Genomic DNA, 19,467 nt, shown 5'->3' on the forward strand with positions numbered 1-19,467 from the left:
GACAACAGATAATTTTTCCAGTTAACATTATTGGCAATAATGACCCCAAAGGCTCAGATAGTCTCAGACTGTCAATTATGAAAAATGAAGTTCTTAATGTATGCATGTGTCAACACACCACATGCCACCCCATTAATTTTTTATGTATGCTAAAAATGAATTTAATTAATAAAAATGCTATTTTGACTCAGTTTTCACTTCCCATCTTTGAGATAGAGATATGAAATAGGGTTACAACTCTGGTAAGCTCCTTCTTGACTACTTTCATAAATATACTTCTGACAGTGCAATGAGTTGCAATTTTCCTTCCCTAGATTGTGTAATAGTAATGATAACAATATAATTCTTATTATAGGAGTAGGAGGTCACCTAGATATTCTGGTACTGCATACCTCATATTTCATAATTAAAACAAGCAAAAGCAAATACAGAGTATGTGAAAGGCATGTATCTTTGTTGAAATTGGTGTCAAGATAGGCATAGGTTTTACTTTCCCTTATTATTTGATCAATACATCTAATATTCACTCACATCCTTGCCACGAAGAAAGCCTAAAGATGGTTTATCATCTTTAACCTCACTAACATTTGCTAATCACAACTGAACAGGAATCTTATCCTCTGGTTTGCTAATTTTCATGGATTAATTCCCAAAGTTTAATTCCCAAAGACTGCAGTTAGATTCATAGGAAATGAGGCACTAGAAAACCTATAATTAGGTAGAAAACACACAGGCCAATGTTGATTACTTGTGTAATCTCTGAGAAACTTTAATAGACCTAACTTTCTTTCCATTCCTAGGAAAGGGGCAGGGTAAGTAATTTATTAAGCACTAACCAGAATTGATAATGCAAAAGCTTCCACTATCATAGGCACTACTTTAAGAAAATGGACCACAACATGAAATATATTTCGCAAGTTGAAGTCAGGATAAAAATACATTTCCGAGACCCATACTGCTTACAAAGAGCTTGTTAAAGGAATATTTCATTGAAAAGAAATACAGTATTCTGGACAGGGGGCTTTGAAAGGGTTAGGGTTAGAACAATTCTGAGAAACACGCTATACCCCTAGTTTGCAATTTCTTGTCTGAGTCATTCTCTGTCACCTTTAAAAGTTCAAAAGGTTTAATTTAGTCCAAAAATGACTAGGGGGAAATGTAAAATTACCCTTTGGTATATAGTTTAATGATCAAAGGTTTCTTACCCTAGAGAAAAATTTCTATTTCAAAAACACTTTTTAAAATTTCTGATGTAAAGAAACATAGAGATCATATATTTAAATCTCATTTTCAGATGAGCAAGCAGATATGTAGAGAGTTATAAGACTTAATTGTTACAAGGCCACAACTAAAAAATTTAACCATTTTCTCTGAATGGAGCTGTTTCTTCTAACTCTTAGACATTTTCACATTTGAAAAATCATTAGTGAAGAGCGAGGGATTTTGCATAAATAAAGGGACTTACTATTTATCTTGTTGGGCAAATCATTTTTTTTTATAGATAGAGAAATATCCACACATTATCTACTAATTTTAGATGAAGAGGACTGAAATACTCAATTTGCTTAATGAACAAAATCTTGATTTGAAGTCTGGAACTCTACAATAATTTTATTGCAATTTTTAACACAAAATTTAGTTTCTAAACCTTTTATTGTCATTATACAATAAAAATAAAGCTATAATTTTAAAAATTGCACTATTTAGACTACTAATAAAGTCTTACCTTAGGATTCTGCTTCTTTCCTAATTGGAAACATTTCACTGTATTATAAGTTCACAAAGTCCTTTGTTTTAATCCAAGGATTTTTCAAATACTTTACAAGCATTTGTCCCCTTATAGTTTTGTTAAATAAATCAGTTTGTTATACTCAAATTTGGAGAGTACTCTTTCCTTCTCTTAGTGTCCTCATCTGCAGTATGAAGGTGGATATTTCATTGTCCTCTTTTAGCCCATAAAATGCATTTTTAAAACTCCTTTATATAGGGTCAGGGGTTTAGCTCAGTGGTTCTGCCCCCTGTCTCACAAGCACAAGGTCCTGAGTTTGATCCCTGGTACCAAAAAAACCCCAAAACAACCAACCCTCCTTTATATAAAGCCTCATATACATTTTTTTAGAAGAAAACAAGGTGTTATGAGAATGACTTTTCTCCAAGGAATTAATAACTGTTAAACAAGATAACCCATAAAACATACACTATAGTACCACACAATGGTATGTATGTTGGGGTCAGTAGAGAACTACTGAGGTATCAGAGAGCAATTCCTGGCGTGGCTGGCTTTGAGTTTGAGCTTGGAGGAGCGCAAGAACAGAACTGTAATACAAAACATGCTATGTCAAAATAATGAAGATTAAAAAGTATATTGTATCACTAGTAGTTCCTTTTTGCCAGTAAAGGAAGGTGAGATGAGGCAAATTTTTACTTCCCACATAAAATACAGGAAGTGATTTTTGTTTCCTATTTTAAAGTTATAGCCTAAGTAATTCAGCATTGACATATTCTTCAGTATATCTCAATCTTTTCTTCTCACTGTGAGGTTATAAACACTTACTTAATTACACATGGGATCCACAGTCTTATCAGGATAGAATCAGGCAACTCACTCAGTTGCAGTTTTCTTACAGAAGGGGTGGGTAGCTCCAGACCACTATAGAACAGGTCTACTGAGTGTATTTTGGACCATTTCAAACCAGTGCCCTTCAATTGTCGCACTCCAAGATATCTGAATATTTTAACCTATTTAAATAGAAAATTGAAATTACGTATAGAGAAAAATTCGTATTTCAATATACTCAAATCTTGGCAGTGTTGAAATACAGTAAATTGTTACAACATAATTTTCCTTTTGGCCAATAATGGTGCCCAAATATGTGCTGCCCAGGTTGGAGCACCTCCTCCACCCACCTTGCTATGTCACTGTTTCAAACTGTTGGGAACCAATCCACAAAATATAAGTCTAGAGTTTGAGAATAAGTGTTTAAAAGCTTTTTTGGAAACATATTTGCTACAATGTCTGCTATGGCTTGAATGATGATATCCTTTCCAAAACTAACGTTGAGACCCATTCCTCAATGCAGCAGTAGTAAGAATTATAACTTTGATGAGGTGACTGGGTTCTAAGGATTGAGGGTGAATGGAGTATTCTCTTGCACTTATGTCCCCTCTGCCATGTGAGGACACAGTATTTGTCATCTCTCAAGCAGGCAATGACAAATAGCCACCTTAGAACCAAAGACTGGGCCCTTACTGGGTACCAATCTTGCCTGCACCTTTGTTTTGGATTTCTCAGCCTCTAGAACAGTGAGAAATAAACTACTATTGTTTATAAATTACCCAGTCTCATGTATGTTTTTATAGCAGCACAAAAAACTAAGACATTTACCCCCATTATCGGTGGATTCGTTTTATGGATCAGGGCACAGAATATTTCTGTTGGAGCACTGACCTCCTGTGTTGGATCCTGGGGCACATTTTGGTCATGTTCATGGATTTGTGATAGATTAGAAATTTTAAAAAGTGTCACCACAAAGAGCTAAAGAATTGTATCACTTATTCTCTTTAGAAAACATTTATCTTACTCCTGCTATATACCTTTCTGATTGTAAAGTAATGTGTTTCGTTTGTAGGACTTACTAAGAGAATAATTTTCAGCTCTAAATTCAAATACTTTTTCTTGGCTATGGAAACTATGAGGTTTTGTTGTCCTGATAAATGCATAAGCAATATTCTAATAACAATGCTAAAAGTTGTTGAGCACTTACTACACACCCTGCACTGTTTTAAGTACTCTCTAAATATCCATTTATTGTAAGTCAGAGTCCAGGCAGAAAATAGTAATTATATTCAGTATTCAAATAGGGACAATTTAATACAAGAAATTGATTACGTAGATGTTGGAGATCTGAAAAAACAAAAAGGCTAGAAATAATATCTGTACTAAGAAGCTACATGACTTACCCTCTAAGGTGGGAGAAAAACAGAAGTTGGTATTATTAGATTTGATAGATCAAAGGAGGGTATCCAGGCTTTTGATCACTTGTCTGCAGCTGACATCCTACAAATTTTAGAAATATTCCCAAATAGTCAGTGGTTCATTCTCTGAGAAAATGACATGGATGGGGTACTACTACTGTCTCTAAGGGGGTGGAAAGAAACAGAATGAGGTCCTTTCCCCTCCCTGCTATCTTCCAGTCTTCCACTTGTGCCTGCTCATTGGTAGAACTTAATAAGATGATCACTGGCAAAACATCTGGAAATATTGTTTGTAGAGTACTCCCGCAGCATCATAGATCAGAGGGAAGAAGAGTGAATTTGGGCTGAGAGTTAATAGACAAAAAGCAAGAAGTCATTTAATCTCATTAAATCCTATGATGTAGATCATATTTTTATCCCTATTTTCTTTTTTTTCCCTAAATCCCTATTTTCAATTGAATAAACCAAAGACTAGAGATTGTAAGTTTGTTGAAGGCCAACTGGAATCAGAAATGGGTATAAAAGGAAGCAGTCAAACTCTAGAATCCTTATTCTTGCCCTGTCTGCTCTCCTATTTGTAAAACTAAATAGTACATTTGTTAAGAGATTAACTGATACAAAACATGCATTTACATTGAATTATCATTGTCTTATTGAATTATTTTTATGAATTCTGTTAAAGATATTTTCAAAGTTTAAAAACATATATAATATATATATAACATTTGTTATTTTTGTAGTAGTAGGGATTAAACCCAGAGCCTTGAACATGCTAAGCAAGTGTTCTATCACTGAGCTCCAGCTCCAGCCCTGAAGTTAAAATATTTTTAAACTTAATTTTCTAGAGTATTTAGAGGACTTTGCTATTATTCTCTTTACAAAGAAGAAAATAAAATAGCAAGAAAAGGTTTACTTTTCTGACGGTGTACCTGTTTAATATGTCTTAATATATTTAATTTTACATACAGTTATGTGGTACTTAAAGATGATGCATTCTGAGGAATGCATAACTAGGTGATTTTGCTGTGTGAACATATTAGAGTGTACTTACACAAACTAAGCTGGATATGCCATCACTAAGGACATAATCTTAAGGAATCATCATTGTATCTGTTATCAGTACTGTAGTTGGTAGAAATATCATTCTGTGCCATGTGGCTGTATATGTGTCTGAATTGGTGGTGTGTGGTGGGGAATGGTGTTAATAGAATTGACTTATTCATTTCTTGAACATGTATTTTGATCATTCATTCATTTCACGTAGTACAGATGATGTTAAAATCAAGACAAACAAGAGGATGACAGTTCCAGTGTTCATGAAGCTTCCATTTGATTGTTTAATAAAGTAGACTGTTGAATTAGTAAAAGTCAATATAGTGAATTTTATGTATTAATTTTCTACTTAATTATTATTATTTTAATTGAGTAATTGAACAAACCACAAAAGTTGCTTAAAGATATAAACTTCCTCCTTTCTGGCTCTGCCTCCCAAGGAAGGGCAGAGACGTGAGATAATAGATTAGAAATGATCAATTCCTTAGAATTTCAGGAGGTGGGAACAAACAGTAGTAGAGAAGCAGCTATGGATGATCTCATAATAAATGGATCTACATATAGTGTATTAGTCAGTTTTCCATTGCTATGGGAAAATACTTGAGAAAAATCAACTTTAAAAAGGAAAGCTTTAGTTCAGCTCACAGTTTTAGAAATTTCAGTCCATGGTCAGCTGGCTCCAATACTTTTAGGCCTGTGGCGAGGCAGAACCATCATGGCAGAAAGACCTGGTTGAGGAAAGGTGTTCACCTCATGGCAGCAAGGAAACAGAGAGAGGAGAAAATAGCTGGAGAGGAAGTGGCCAGGAACTAGATAAAGTGTTGAAAGTCACCCAGAGTGAACTGCCTCATCCAATTAGGCCTCATCTCCTAATATTCTATCTTTCAATAATCTCTCAATAATGCCATCAAATTATGAATATATCAGTGAACCAATCCATTGAGGAAATTGCAACACTTGTGATCGAATCACTTCTCTGAAGCTCACCAAATAGCAAACAAATCTTCACTGAAATAGACCTTGTCAAGGGTACTTTAGATTCTAACAAAAACAAATAGCCAGAAAAACTCAACATATGAAAAAGTTAAAGGGCCGGGGATTTAGCTCAGTGGTTTTGCAGCCTGCTATGCAACCGCAAGGACCAGAGTTCTATCCTCGGTACCAAAAAAGAAAAAAAGAAAAAAATTAAAGCTTATTTAGTAATATTTTTCTTTGCCAGTGAAAACCACTCTCTCTAATATAAATTCAAATAAAAAAGCAAATTCTTGGGAAACCTAGAGTTATTCTAGCATTAATTTTTGCATTATTTCAGTGGGAGTCAAGAAACATTAGAGATGACTTTAATGGTAATCAAACTTATTTAATAATCAACACAAAAAATGAATCAGGCTATATTGAATCTTGGTTCTTATCTGGTGAATTCGTGTCAACTTTCTAGCTATAAGAATCTGAGAAGACTGTATGTTTGAAACCTTGCATTTCTTCTGGAACAATGCTCTCATGGGGACTTAATACATTTTTTAATTTAATAAATGTATTGTAAAATGTAGTATAGTTTCACAAATAGGCTCTTAGTTTAAAATAGTTTTGTAGATATCAGGAGTCAGAATCTTGGGCTAGAGGCAAAACCATATGAGACTATTTATTATGAAAAGCTAAGATCTAGGCTGAACTCAGTAATTAGGAGGCATCTCCTCTGCCTCAATATAAGAAAATAAAAGCAAGGAGTTCAACCCAGGAATCTGCAAAGCAAAGGAACTGGAGCATATTGGCATTGCTTCCAGAGTTGCACATTGTAGCCATAAACAGAAATGAGGACCTTCAACTTTCAGCAGTTATCACTGGCTTTCCTGTAAGTTGGCTATTAACTGTTTCCTGGTTTCTGGTTTCATGTCTTTCATTTGGCATGGTGCCTCCAAAGATTAATTTTTTGGTGATGAGTTCTTCGGCTTAGCTCTTGGGTTTTCTGTGTACAGATATTACTTTTGTTGGTAGCCCTGTATGTGCCCTGAACACTTACTGAGATAATTACTAAAGTTTCTGGACTGAAACTTGCCTACATGTACAGAAAGCCTGTGTTACTCTATTGTACAATCAGATGTGTCTATGGATAGTTTTCAGCTTTCAAACTTTAACTTTTTAAGCTAGTTTTGATTTTTAAAAATCCAAAAATGTTACACAAACTTTCTTGCTTTTATAAGCAGACTATGATAAACAAAATTTAAGCATTTCTTGATGACTCATTTGAATTTTGAAAATTAACTACTATGCCACAATATAAAACAGAGCATGGTGCTACACTAAATGGTCCCAGACAGCTATCTGTTTTGCATCTTCATGTCATAATTATTTTGTTTTCTTTCCAGTTGTTAAACCATCAAATCAGCTGTTCTCCAGGATCTTTCTGCTTTTAAAATTTTATTTGAAATTGGAAATTTTACTTAGATAACCAAATTGAGTAAGGTCATTTCTTTAATAAAAGTAAGTCATCTCCAAATAAGTCATCTCCAAATGATGGTTGATGGATTATCCAGTTAAAAAATACAAGACATTAAATTCCCCAAATTTGCATTTATTGGATCTCTCTTTATTTTGGGGGGGGTGGCTACCAGGGATCAAACTTGGAACCTTGTGCTTGTGAGGCAGGCAGTGGACCACTGAGCTAAAACCTTGACCCTACTGGATCACTTTTGAAGCCTTTTAAATTTACTTCTTGCTTCTCAGTTGCATTCTGGAAATCTTATGTCTCCAAATTCTCATCTAGTGGTATAATTTGCTGATATTTTCACATTCTAAGTAAAAAAGAAGTCAACATGATGTAATGCAGCCAGGTAGACATGGGTTAAAATCTTGTTTTTGTCACTTACTGGCTTTAGAAAGCCCCTCAGCTTTTTTGAGATTCGTCTTGGTTATCTGTGATCATAAATGTTGATCAGTATTGAGGTTCTTGAGGCTCAAAATATTGTGTAAAATTCTTGGTAGGAGCTTAAAACATGTTAATTACTTAAATAACCATTAGGAGACTTGACTGCTCTTATAAAAATCCAAAACTCAGTTCTTTCACATCTGTTGAAGAAATCTTTATGCAGCACATAGAGTAGAATAGGTAGGTTCTCATGGTAGAATACAGTTTATCTTGGAACAAACATGTTATATTGTTTACTATGTGTGATAGTTAACTATTGTGTCAACTTAAGTAAGAAATGCCTAGCTGAATGACTTAGCATAATTCTGCATGTGACTGAATGGATTTACTGAAGGTAGATGACCTATCCACAGGGTAAGTGCCACCAGCCAATAGGCTTGTAGCCTGAATGTAATGAAAGAGGAAAGAAGAAAGATTCACTTCTGTTTCTTTGGAAGAAGTCTAAACTTTGCCTTTGCCTTGGATGTCCATCTTCTGGCTTCCAGGACAGACTCTTTAGTCTTCCACTGAGGACTCTTTGGCTCCCTGATACGAACCCTTATGGAGCTCCAAAGTGAGCTCCAGGCCTTTGAATCTTGGCTGGATCCCTTACATCTCCAGGTTGCAGACAGCCCTTTTGCACTCTCCTACACCTGACTGGAGGCAGCCATTGTAAGCCTACCTTGTAAGTTCACATATATGTAAATATTAAATCTGCTACTCTGGTGAACACTGACAGACCATATGAAAATCCATATACAAATGACACTTTTTTGTTTTATCTTTGTGCTATAGTTTTTATAATGGAAATCTCTATCCACACTGTAGAATATTAGTGATGACCAGATGACTGGGAATGGAGACACCGTGTGTGTGCTAATTTCAATTGTCTCCTCCCTTATTCTGACACCTTCTCCTACAACTATTGTGCTTTTCAAAAAAAAGGGGGGGCACAGATTTAGCTCAGTGGCAATGCGCTTGCCTTGCAAGCACAGGGTCCTGAGTTCCAATCCCCAGTACAGCCAAAACCAAAACAAAACAAAACTTCAGTGACTCAGTTTGCCAAAGGCCAATAAGACAGCTAGACATGATAGTACTTGCCTGCGATAGACTTCCCTCACCTTAAGATGGCTGCTATATATAATAGCCATCTTTTTCTTCCCATAATACCCTGTTCCCCACCTAAAAGCCAACCCCAAGATGGCTTCTCCCACAAAAAGACAATCTTCTTCTTCCCAACATGACACTTTTCTGGCCAAAAGAGTAACCTGATACTTGCTCTCTTCCTAGCAACTAGTGATGTCACAGGCTCCTTCAATCCCTGGTCATGTGCCTTTCAAACCTTCCAATCCCTAACCATCACATCCCCGAAACCCACCCTAGCTCCCATAAAAGCTCTCCTATTCTGGCCACACTGATGCACTCCTTTGTTCAGAGGTAGCCCGGCAGATTGTCCCTGCAATAAAAGCTTGTTGTGGTTCTGATCTGGTCCTGGTTTTCAGCTCCTTTACCTGACAGCCTGTAATCCTAGCGCTCTGGGAAGCAGAAGCAGAGGATCTCAAATTCAAGCCTAGGTTGGGCAACTTGGTGACTTAATGACTTCTTGGTGACTTCTTAAAATAAAAAAAATACAAAAAGGTCTGGGGATTAAATGCAAGGACCAGAACATGTAAGCCAGATTTAAAAATGTAAATCTGAGCATTACATTAGTAGCAATATTAGTTCTTCAGTTTTTGATGGAGCAGTTACTTAGGTAGTACTGTAGAGCCTCTTTTTAAGCTATAAAAGTGACTCCAGTCCCTAGAAAAGATGCCATTGGGGATTGTATTTAAGCCTTTCAGAGAATAAGGACCTGGCCCTCTTTCCTAGATTCACAGTTGAACCCTTATCCCACCCCAAAGTTCCCTTCAGTCCCTGAAAGGTATTTATTCTCTTTTATCAAGAGTAGGGGTCCAGGGCTGGGGATTTAGCTCAGTGGTTCTGTCACCTGCCTCGCAAGCACAAGGACCCGATCCCTGGTACCAAAAAAAAAAAGAGTAGGGGTCCATAAATTATACCCTGTGGGCCAAATCAGTTTGTATTTTCCCACAGATAATGATGGCTGCTGCATTTTTAAATTGTTAAGAAGAAATCCAAAGAAGAATGGTATTTCCTAAAATGTGAAAAGCATTTAGAATTCAAATCTTAATGCCCTTTAATAAAGTTTTGTTGTATCACAGTCATGGTTGTTTATATATTATCTGTTACTAGTTTTTCATGGCAGAAGTGAGCAGTCCTGTAAGAGACTACTCTTCAGCAAAATTTAAAGTATTTATTATTTGGACTTTGGCAAAAGCTGTTGCTGATCCCTGTTCTAAGGGACTGCCTGATTCTGCTTCCTCACTTGAGCACCTATCTGGAAATATATATATTAGAAATAATGATAACAATGCAACATTTATATGCTTTCAAATACTATATTTAATGGAAGGTGTTTAAGCACTTTGCAGATATGACTATAGTGCTCCAGGGTGATATTAATTGCAGAGTATTAAATTCCCTCATTTTCAACTACACCACTGAGTTTAATCATGGGCACATTCCCCAGAAGTGCTCAGAAATAAAATCCTTATAGACATGGCTCCCAACTACACCACAATTCAGAAAGCCTCATAGTGAATTTATTTAGTCTCCAATTCCTTGGAAATGCTCAGTAATATACCTGGGCTAATATTTGTTATGACTCTAGTCATTTTCTCTCCTTTGTCCTGGGGAGAGGGAATGACAAAGAGAAGGAGCACTCTTCTCGCCCACTGTGAGACTGCCAGGAAAGCGGGAATAAACTGTAATCATTCACTTCTCTTGTGAGGCAGGAGTGAAGGAATAACTAAGAAACAAATTTATCAACCTCCTGCCTCTGCAGAGTGCCCCATGCTTCATTGAGCTGGATACACATATGCATAAAAGGCACCACCATTATTCTGCTGGAGCCTGGGCTTGAAATCAGAACATGAAGGTCAGATTGGTAGTGTTTCTGATTACGGAATGAAACCTGCAGCTCTGCTGCTCTGTGTGAGCCAATAAGCTGGATCCTTCTCTCTTCCCCCTCTCAGTGTCCATCCTCTGCTGGGGTTGGAGGACTATATTGGCTTTCAGAGTATAGTCCTAACTTCCAGATCTTTGTTTAGTTGGGACCATGATCAGGGGTTCCTGTATTCTGTACTCGCTTCACAACACTTCCTTTCAAACTCAAAAACTCACTGCTTTTTTGAGATCTCTGGTCTAAGTATTCTAAAGGTTTCCCCTTAAATTTCATGAAAAGATTTTGACCATTGAGTTTTGTTCAAGATGTGAATTTTCTTTAAATATTTTGTGATAGTCCTGTTGAAATTATTCTATTAAGTGTAAACCTTTGAGGTCAAGAGCTGCATCTTTATATGTAATTGGAGTCACGCACAAAGTCAATCTTCCTTATTCACAGTCCATATTTGTGATCTTGTCACATAAAATATATTTGTAACTCTTAAATTAGTACTCAAGTCACTTTCACTGTCATTCATGTATATACACAGAATGGCGAAAAACTTGAGTTGCTCTACACACATGCTTTTAATTGGCTTATTTCTCTTCTCATACTGTAAACAAATATCCTTTTTAATGGATTACATAGTGATTTTATAAATTTTATTCTCTGAGTGCTTTCTGTTGGTATTTTTGCAATTTAAAATGCCCCTAAGTATAGTGCTATAGTGCTATCCGGGGTTCTTAAGTGCAAGCAGTCCTGTGGTGCCTTATGGAGGCACGTTGGATAAGTTTTGTTCAGGCATGAATTACAGTGCTGTTGGCTGTGAGTCCAATATGAATGAATCAACAATATATAGTAAGATGTCTTTAAGCAGAATCACACATAAATCAAGGTTATTCACTAACTGGTTAACAAAAATTCTCTTAGGCAGAAGCTCACAGGAATCTAATCCTGTATTTCCTTTAAAAATGATTGTTCAATATTCATTCAGTGTTCACAGTGACTTTATGAAACATAACTACCACAAGGAATGAGAACCAACAATGTATATATTTCCACTCCTAAGAAAGCTGAGGCTGGTGATGGCTTCTACACCCTATAGACCTATGAATTTTTAACACCTAGAACTTCAGCTGTTTATTTTCCCATTCAATGCATCCTGCTTCATTTGGAAACATGCAGCTACTGACATTAGATTAATACTTAACCTACACGACAGAAAATTGAGAGTTGCAGGACATTTGCAGTAGTGCAAAACAACCTCATGCTACTTGCCTGTTATCAAATCATGGTATTCTCTCCATTTCAGCCTGTTTTTACCTGAATATCAGTAGTAACACTGAATAAAAAGTTAGGTTTAATTCAGAGATGGAAAATATATGGCTTATTGGCCACCTCTCTTTTCTTTATTCTTAGGCTATGTCGCTAATTGCTCATGGTACTCCTGGTGTCCTGATATGGTTATAGAATCATCTTCAGCACAGTGCTATTTGAGGGTACTAATAACAGATTGGAGTGAGGATGTTTATTGAAATGTTCCTCATAACCATAAGCATAATATGTTCTTTTCTGCTTTGATTGCCTCTATAAATTATATGCAATGTGGATTTTTTGATATTCAATAAGAAACTTCAAGGAAACAATCCTGAAAGTATTGTATAGTATGGAATCATCACATGTTACACAGGATTGTAGCATCACCATGCACTGGCTTCTACTGTGACTCAGCAGCCCTCACATTATATAGAGGGAATGTGTTCACAATAACGAACAGCACAATGTTTCCAGGTATAGAATTAAGAAAATCATTCTTCTGATTTTCACTATGAAGAAGAGTGAAGTTAGGGTACAGCAAAAACTTAATTACCATCCCCATTTGTCCTACTTCAGACCTGATTTCCACCATTGTTGTATGCTATCTCTATTTAAAAGGAAGCTCAAATGTAAACATTAGTGCATTTCTGTTAATATATTAAAATATAATTTAGCATTTACTTGAAATTTGCTTTAAAGTCTAGTGGATCATAGTGGAAGTAACCAAGATATTCTGAATAAAAGAGTGAGGGATTTTTGAATATATGTAATGTGTAGAACAGGATTTGATGGTGCATCCTTATTTTTCTAGTTTTCAAAAATGTCTTACATTTAAAGAATATATTCAGGAAAGTTTTCTATTATTGAATCCAACAAATTATGTTGCATTTCCCTTCTGTATTTACTGAGGATATCTTGAGAATATGTAATAACTTTCCTGGTATTAGGAAACTATTCTGTTCACATAAAAGTAGTCCAGTTTGACTTTAAAAATCAATAAAATACAATTCTGATCCTCTCATGGTGTCCTACCTCTTCTAGATCAGGCCTGGCTCAAATCCACTGATAAGGAAGGTGGATGATTTCAGTTTGTTCACCATAGTTTGCTTTATTTCCTCACTACTTATTCTTTTGCTTCAGTCTCCTGTAGGACGGACACAAGGAGAAGGGAAATCAGAAGAAAAAGTAAAAAGTAAAATATTAGTTCCTGGCTATCTGCAATTCTTCATTGTTTCTTTGATGGGCTCTTTCACTCAGTGTTCTCTCAAGGAGACCTTTTGTGGGTTCTTATAAAACATGTGTTTCATTTGCAGTCTCTTGGATCCATGTTGATGATTTCTCTCCTGGAAATCACAGTTCTTTCTCAACTCCTCTTTAGGGGTTTACTCTGGGATCCTCTATCCCTTCAAGACAGGATCCTTTTGTAAGGCCTGTAGTCCTGTCCTCTTTTAAAGTGTCTATCTGACTTTTAGAAAAACTCACATGTCCCTGTTCTTCTAGAGTGGAAATGGGTCATCAATACCATCTCCTCTTTTCTTGCGTTCAGACAACAGTCATATATTAGCCTTGGTCTTCACATTCTCCAGGTTGTAAAGGACATATGTCAAAATCTCTAAAGAACTGTGTCACTGCATAAACCTAATGATGGTATTCAGCCCATAGTACAAGAGGTCAAAAAACCCAAACTGTCAAAAGTTCAGATACAAGGTGGGTTGTGGCTTGTTGATCCTCACACTAAGCTTGAAATTCCAGGGAAGATGCATCCTCCTCCCTCCCATCATAGGAAGGGAAAGAAAATGTTACAAGACCTTTTAAAAATTTATATTAATTCCCTTCCATTATTCTTTCCTCTCCAATAAATCTCTTTTAAATTTTTTATTTTTCCTTATGGAGGGCAGAGGTGAGCTATGGTCTAGGAGTTGCAGGGATGAATTTGTCTATCTCAAAAAACCCCATGGGGGATACAGTGTTAAATGTATCATTCATTGCTTTCAACCCCAGAGTTTATCAGAAAAGCAGAAACCCTTTAACACAGGTAGTGCACTTGTAAAGCAAGCCCAGCCTATCTATTTGGGCTAGTTTTACATTTCTTTTATGGGCTCACAAGAGAAAAGGATCTTCATTGTCAGTTAATTCACCCACTTGATGGTTAAATTTTCTCTGCAACATCCACCTTGGTTATGTATTCAGCCTCAAGGAGTCCTGAAGACAACTCATTGTATTTGGAAACAGCTTTAGTTAGAAATCTGTCCATGTGTCAAGTTAAAATCTGCTTCTCTGTAATTTCTACCCAACATTCCTTTTTATTCTGTTCTTTGAAGCTAAACTGGACAAGCTGTTCTCTCCTGAAAATCTTTTACATGAGAATCTTTAAATATCTGAGGATAGAAGAGATGTTTTTCTCTTTTCTTTCTTAAAGACTCAGGATTCTCATTGATTCCAAATGTTCCTTAATGAGAAGTTTTCACATCCTGCCACTACCCGGGTCATTTTTGGACACAATTCATTTGCTGGATGGTGTATAAACGATACTAAGTAGGGTGGAAGAACCATCACCCTTAATTTGGGATAGCCTGTTTCTAAAATCCACCCCTTGTAGTCCTGAGCTTCTTTTCCTGGTGGAATCCTTTATTTCTCTGGAATATTGATATCTTCATTTATATCTCTCCTTTCCCCTTTCTCTGATCCCCTTCTTCTGTTCAGAAGTATTACTTATTGATAGGTCTCCCACCACCTCAGCAGGTATTATGTATAGTAGCGGCCCTCTTCCTATCGTGCCTCGCCCCCTCCCCTGTGTGACATCATGCCAAGATGATTGTTCCCACCAAAGAATAAACCCTTCTTCCCAGTATGCCCCCGTTCCCGCCTAGAAAGTAACCTAATACTCGCTCACCTCCTACCACCTAGTGACATCACGGGCTCCTCCATTCCCTAGTCACTACCTCACTCAACCCCACCTCAGCCCCTACAAACCCCACCCCAGTCTCTATAAAGGACTCTCCCTGCCCCGGCCATATTGCTTTTGTCTCTCCTTTGTTCAGAGACAGCCAGGCAGATCTATTCCCCTAATAAAGTCTTGTTGTGGCCTGGTCTGGTCTTGGTCTTCGGCCCTTTTACCTGACACTTATATACTCCCTTATTTTGGCATACACTTCATTAATGGTAAATTAATTAATTGTTTTCCTGCTAAATGGTAAGATTCTGGGACAAGGGCAATATATTATTCATCACTGCGTTTCTCTTCTGTGTAGCACAAGCTGGAGACTTCGTGGATGATGTTGAAGGGGCAGATGAAGGACAGCAGCCTTGAGGTCCCCTCAGCCTTTGTGGCACTTTTGTCATATGGGCTGTATTAGGTTGAGCAGTTAAGCACCTTGCCGGTTTATATTGCTGAACTTTTTCATTATGGCTTGCTAAACCAGGTTCTCTCCATTATACATATACCTATGTACATGGATTGTTTTAACTGAACAAATCTTTTCAAAAGTTACAATTTGTAAAGTTTATTTTAACAAAAAAATTCTAAATTATTTTAAGCTTTTTAATTTTTTAATTAAAAAAATTTTTTGCATGGTTCTGTGTCTCAAACCCAGGGCCTCAGACCTGCCAGGCAAGTACTCTACCACTAAGTTACACTTCCAGTCCTAAACTAAGTAATTTGAGCAATTAGGTACTTAAAAACAAACTTTGTCTTTTAGCTACAGACTTTTCATTCCTTTCCATTACCCTCCTTCAGGGATATTTTAAACAATAAAACTCCTTAAAACACCCCCTTTGTGAATCCAGAGTCAACAAAAACAACAAAGTAAAGCAGATTTAAGTGTTTTTATTCCTTTTGTTTAATTTCAATAGCAGACAGGACTTTGCTGTTCTTATTCCCAAATCATGTGTACTAGATTATGTGATCCCTTTGTTGATTCACATTGCAACTCTTCAAATATGCTCCTTTGCTGTACTTTTGTGCCCTCTCCTCCCTGAAGACCACATCAACTTGTTCATTTCTGAAAGCAATCATTTGGTGAAAAATGCTGCAAAAGGAAGTCTGGGCAAGCAAAGCACGCTCTCAGTCCTTGCACACTGGAGAGATTTAGTAAAAACTCACTTCTCCACCTGGGATTTTCTGTTTCTTTGAATTGTCCTTTAATTCTCTTTGACTTTTTATGTCATATGTAAATAAAAACACACAAAAATAATCTTGAATTCTATTTGTAATTTCAATTTTACATCTTCTAGGTGTAAAGTATGTATTATGTCAAATTGTATTTTAAAGTGCACAGTACGGGGGATGTTACTAAGAATACCCTATAAACCTATTATGACTATTTTTTTGTATTTCTCTCTGGATCTATTTTTATTCCCCAGGGAAAAATTTCTCTAGCTATATAATGGTCATTCATGGAAAAATCAGGTCAGAGTATACATAAACATATTGGACTTGGCTATTTAAAATTTGACATTTCAGGTGTCTGAATACACAGGAATCAGTCAGTAAAATGGACATGAGAAGTCAGATAAAGACAATGGGATGCTTTGGAGTAAGTCTGAAACACCTTTGGCTATGGTCTGAAGAACTGCTTTAAAATATTTAGAACACCTGTCAGAAGGTTTTTCAAACCCTTTAATGATTACATTCACTACAAACAGAACTGTGTTCCGGTAAAAGTTTAATTTCTATTTGTTTGTCATTAACATTTTAAGTATTTTTCTGTGTTTCTTACTTCCTGTAACTACCGCATTCCAAGTCTGCCCCTCTCTAACATGTAAGAAATTGTTGGTGCTCAAAACATGTTTAACAGTTGGGATACTTATGTTTAACAGCTGCAACACTGACTCCAAGGACAGTTGCATTTTAATGGTGTGTGAAGTGATTTATGTGTAAGCTGCTAAAACTCATAAAGAGTAACGAAAGTACTTAGCACTTTATGTTCCTCTGGGATGAAAGGTGATGGATTAAGGTAAAATGGTATTATTATTTAATTCTGAAAGAGGTAAATTACCCTGGCAAATGCTATTTGATGTTACTGGCAAACCGCTGTGGTCTGATGCTTTGTTGCCACCAGGAAACATGGTCCAGTGGCTGGACCTGTGGTGAGGAAAGCAGGAGTCTTGGGTACTATTTCTGGTTAATTCACTGGCTTCCTGGGTGACCTTGGGCAATTCACTTAACCTCTGCATGCCTCAGTGTCCCTCCCTAGAAACTGAGAAGAGAAAGGCTTTTCAAAGAGGTGCTCTGGAAAGACATTTTAAGAGTGAAATTTGAAATGCTTTATTTGGCAATAACATTCTTGCAATAATGAGTGATTTGTTTTTCTCCCCGTAGCATTGGCTGGCAGAAGGAAAGTGTATATCAATGTGCCCTTAGTCCAAAATACCAAATTTGTTCTCCCTCAGACACAGCAGTGTCTGTACTTCAGAATAAACCTACACCAGTGTCAAAAGCTCTTTGATTTCATGCCTGTGCATGCACACTTATTATAACTTTGTCCTCACCATTGTTTAAATCGATTTTGAAGAAAACTCATGGTGATGAAAAGTAATCTAGATTGTGAATTGTCTCTGGCAGAAAAGAACCAGTTCATACATCTGAGGAAATAATGAACAGAACCCCAAATGTAAAGCTTCTGCTGATTTCTCAGTTGAAGAAGAGAACAGAGGGCATAGAGGGGGTTCTAGTGCTTGTTTCTTTCAGCCTGGTGATGTGTTTAATGTTGGAAAGACAGAGTTTTAGACTCTGTGGGGATCAAATCCTATATTCTTGCCTCTTTGCTTCACTCTAAATTCTTGGAATGACCTCTGAAGCTGCTGTTTTCCTGAAAGTGCCTAGGCAGACATATAACAATTCGCCCACACCACTGGTTAGATTTAGGACTTTTAGGAAATTGGTAGCCATGACAGAGAGAGAGGGGAAAAAAATATAAGGGAAAATCAGAATATGAAATACACTTAGTTTTCTTGATTAACAGACAAAAAGTTCTAATAAAATTCTTCTTTGATGAGTTCTTATCACTTATCAGAATGTATTGGGATTTTTATGGGATATGGCGAGTGTCACTGACTGTGACCTCATTTTAACCATTATAGAAAGACAATAATCAGCACCTACTGCTATCGTTCAGTGACTCCTACACAGGGAAACTGAACTGACCTTGAAGGAAAAAAAGACTATATGGGTAGCATAAATACACTCAGCTACTTTTTTGAGTTTATGTTTGCTGGGTTGCTATTAAATTTTTTCTTTACTAATAGTGCTTATAAACTGTATTATGATTTATGATGATTTGGGGATTTAAAAAATCTGTTTCCAATCTGTGCTTTGCATATTCTGAGAATGAGTAGGAAAGTTGATATGATTTTCACATATGTGGATTGAAAGGCAAACAAATAATTGGTTAGTCATTTATTCTCAGTGTTAGTCAAGAAATTAATGACAGTTTGAGGTAAAAATAACTGTTAGCCATGAAAACTAATTTTAGTATTAAATTTATTGCAAGAAAAATAGGTTTGATATTGTGATTCTAAAACTCTGACTACAGCTCAAGAGTATCCACAACTCTGTTTTTTCAGGTACAGTCATTGCTTTTATAAAGGTTTTTGATAATTTGAGATTTTTTAGGAATACAACGTTCAGACTTTGGCAAAAGAAACTATCTGTCCTAAATACCAACAAACCTTCACCAGAAAAAAATATGTATACTCAATGTTTATGCAAACAATAAAAACTTTAAAGATTTTGTGATAAATTTAACAAACAGCCAGGCAAGGACAGAGTTGTTAATCATAAGGAATTTCAATGTTGATTTCACTCTGTTGATTATGTAGGTATTTTTAGGGGGACATTAGCACATCAGATAGTGTTGGTGAAAGATCGTGTCAAACCATGATAGAGGTATTATGTACCAATTCCCTAAGGTGAATGTAATTATTATATGCACAAACATATACTAAGAAAGCGCTAATAGGTATGTCCCACATAATAGTTTGTCTTAAATCTTTATGACTCATTGAAATCAGACAAAAGCTAAATTATTTATTCTCTTGGTTTTTCAGGGTGTAAACAATAATTACTGACTGCAAGGTTTCAGAGCACATATTACTAAGCCCAAAGAGAGGTTAAGCAATTTGACTAAGATCACTTAGCTGGTAAGTGGTAAAGTTGGGAACTTGAATCCACCATCTGCATTCCAAACCAGTACATCATATTCACTTTTCATTAGTT

Source organism: Heterocephalus glaber, unplaced genomic scaffold, assembly GCF_053883595.1.
Source record: "Heterocephalus glaber isolate CG9 unplaced genomic scaffold, H.glaber_assembly_v1.0 deba00000122, whole genome shotgun sequence".
Classification (NCBI taxonomy): Eukaryota; Metazoa; Chordata; class Mammalia; order Rodentia; family Bathyergidae; genus Heterocephalus; species Heterocephalus glaber.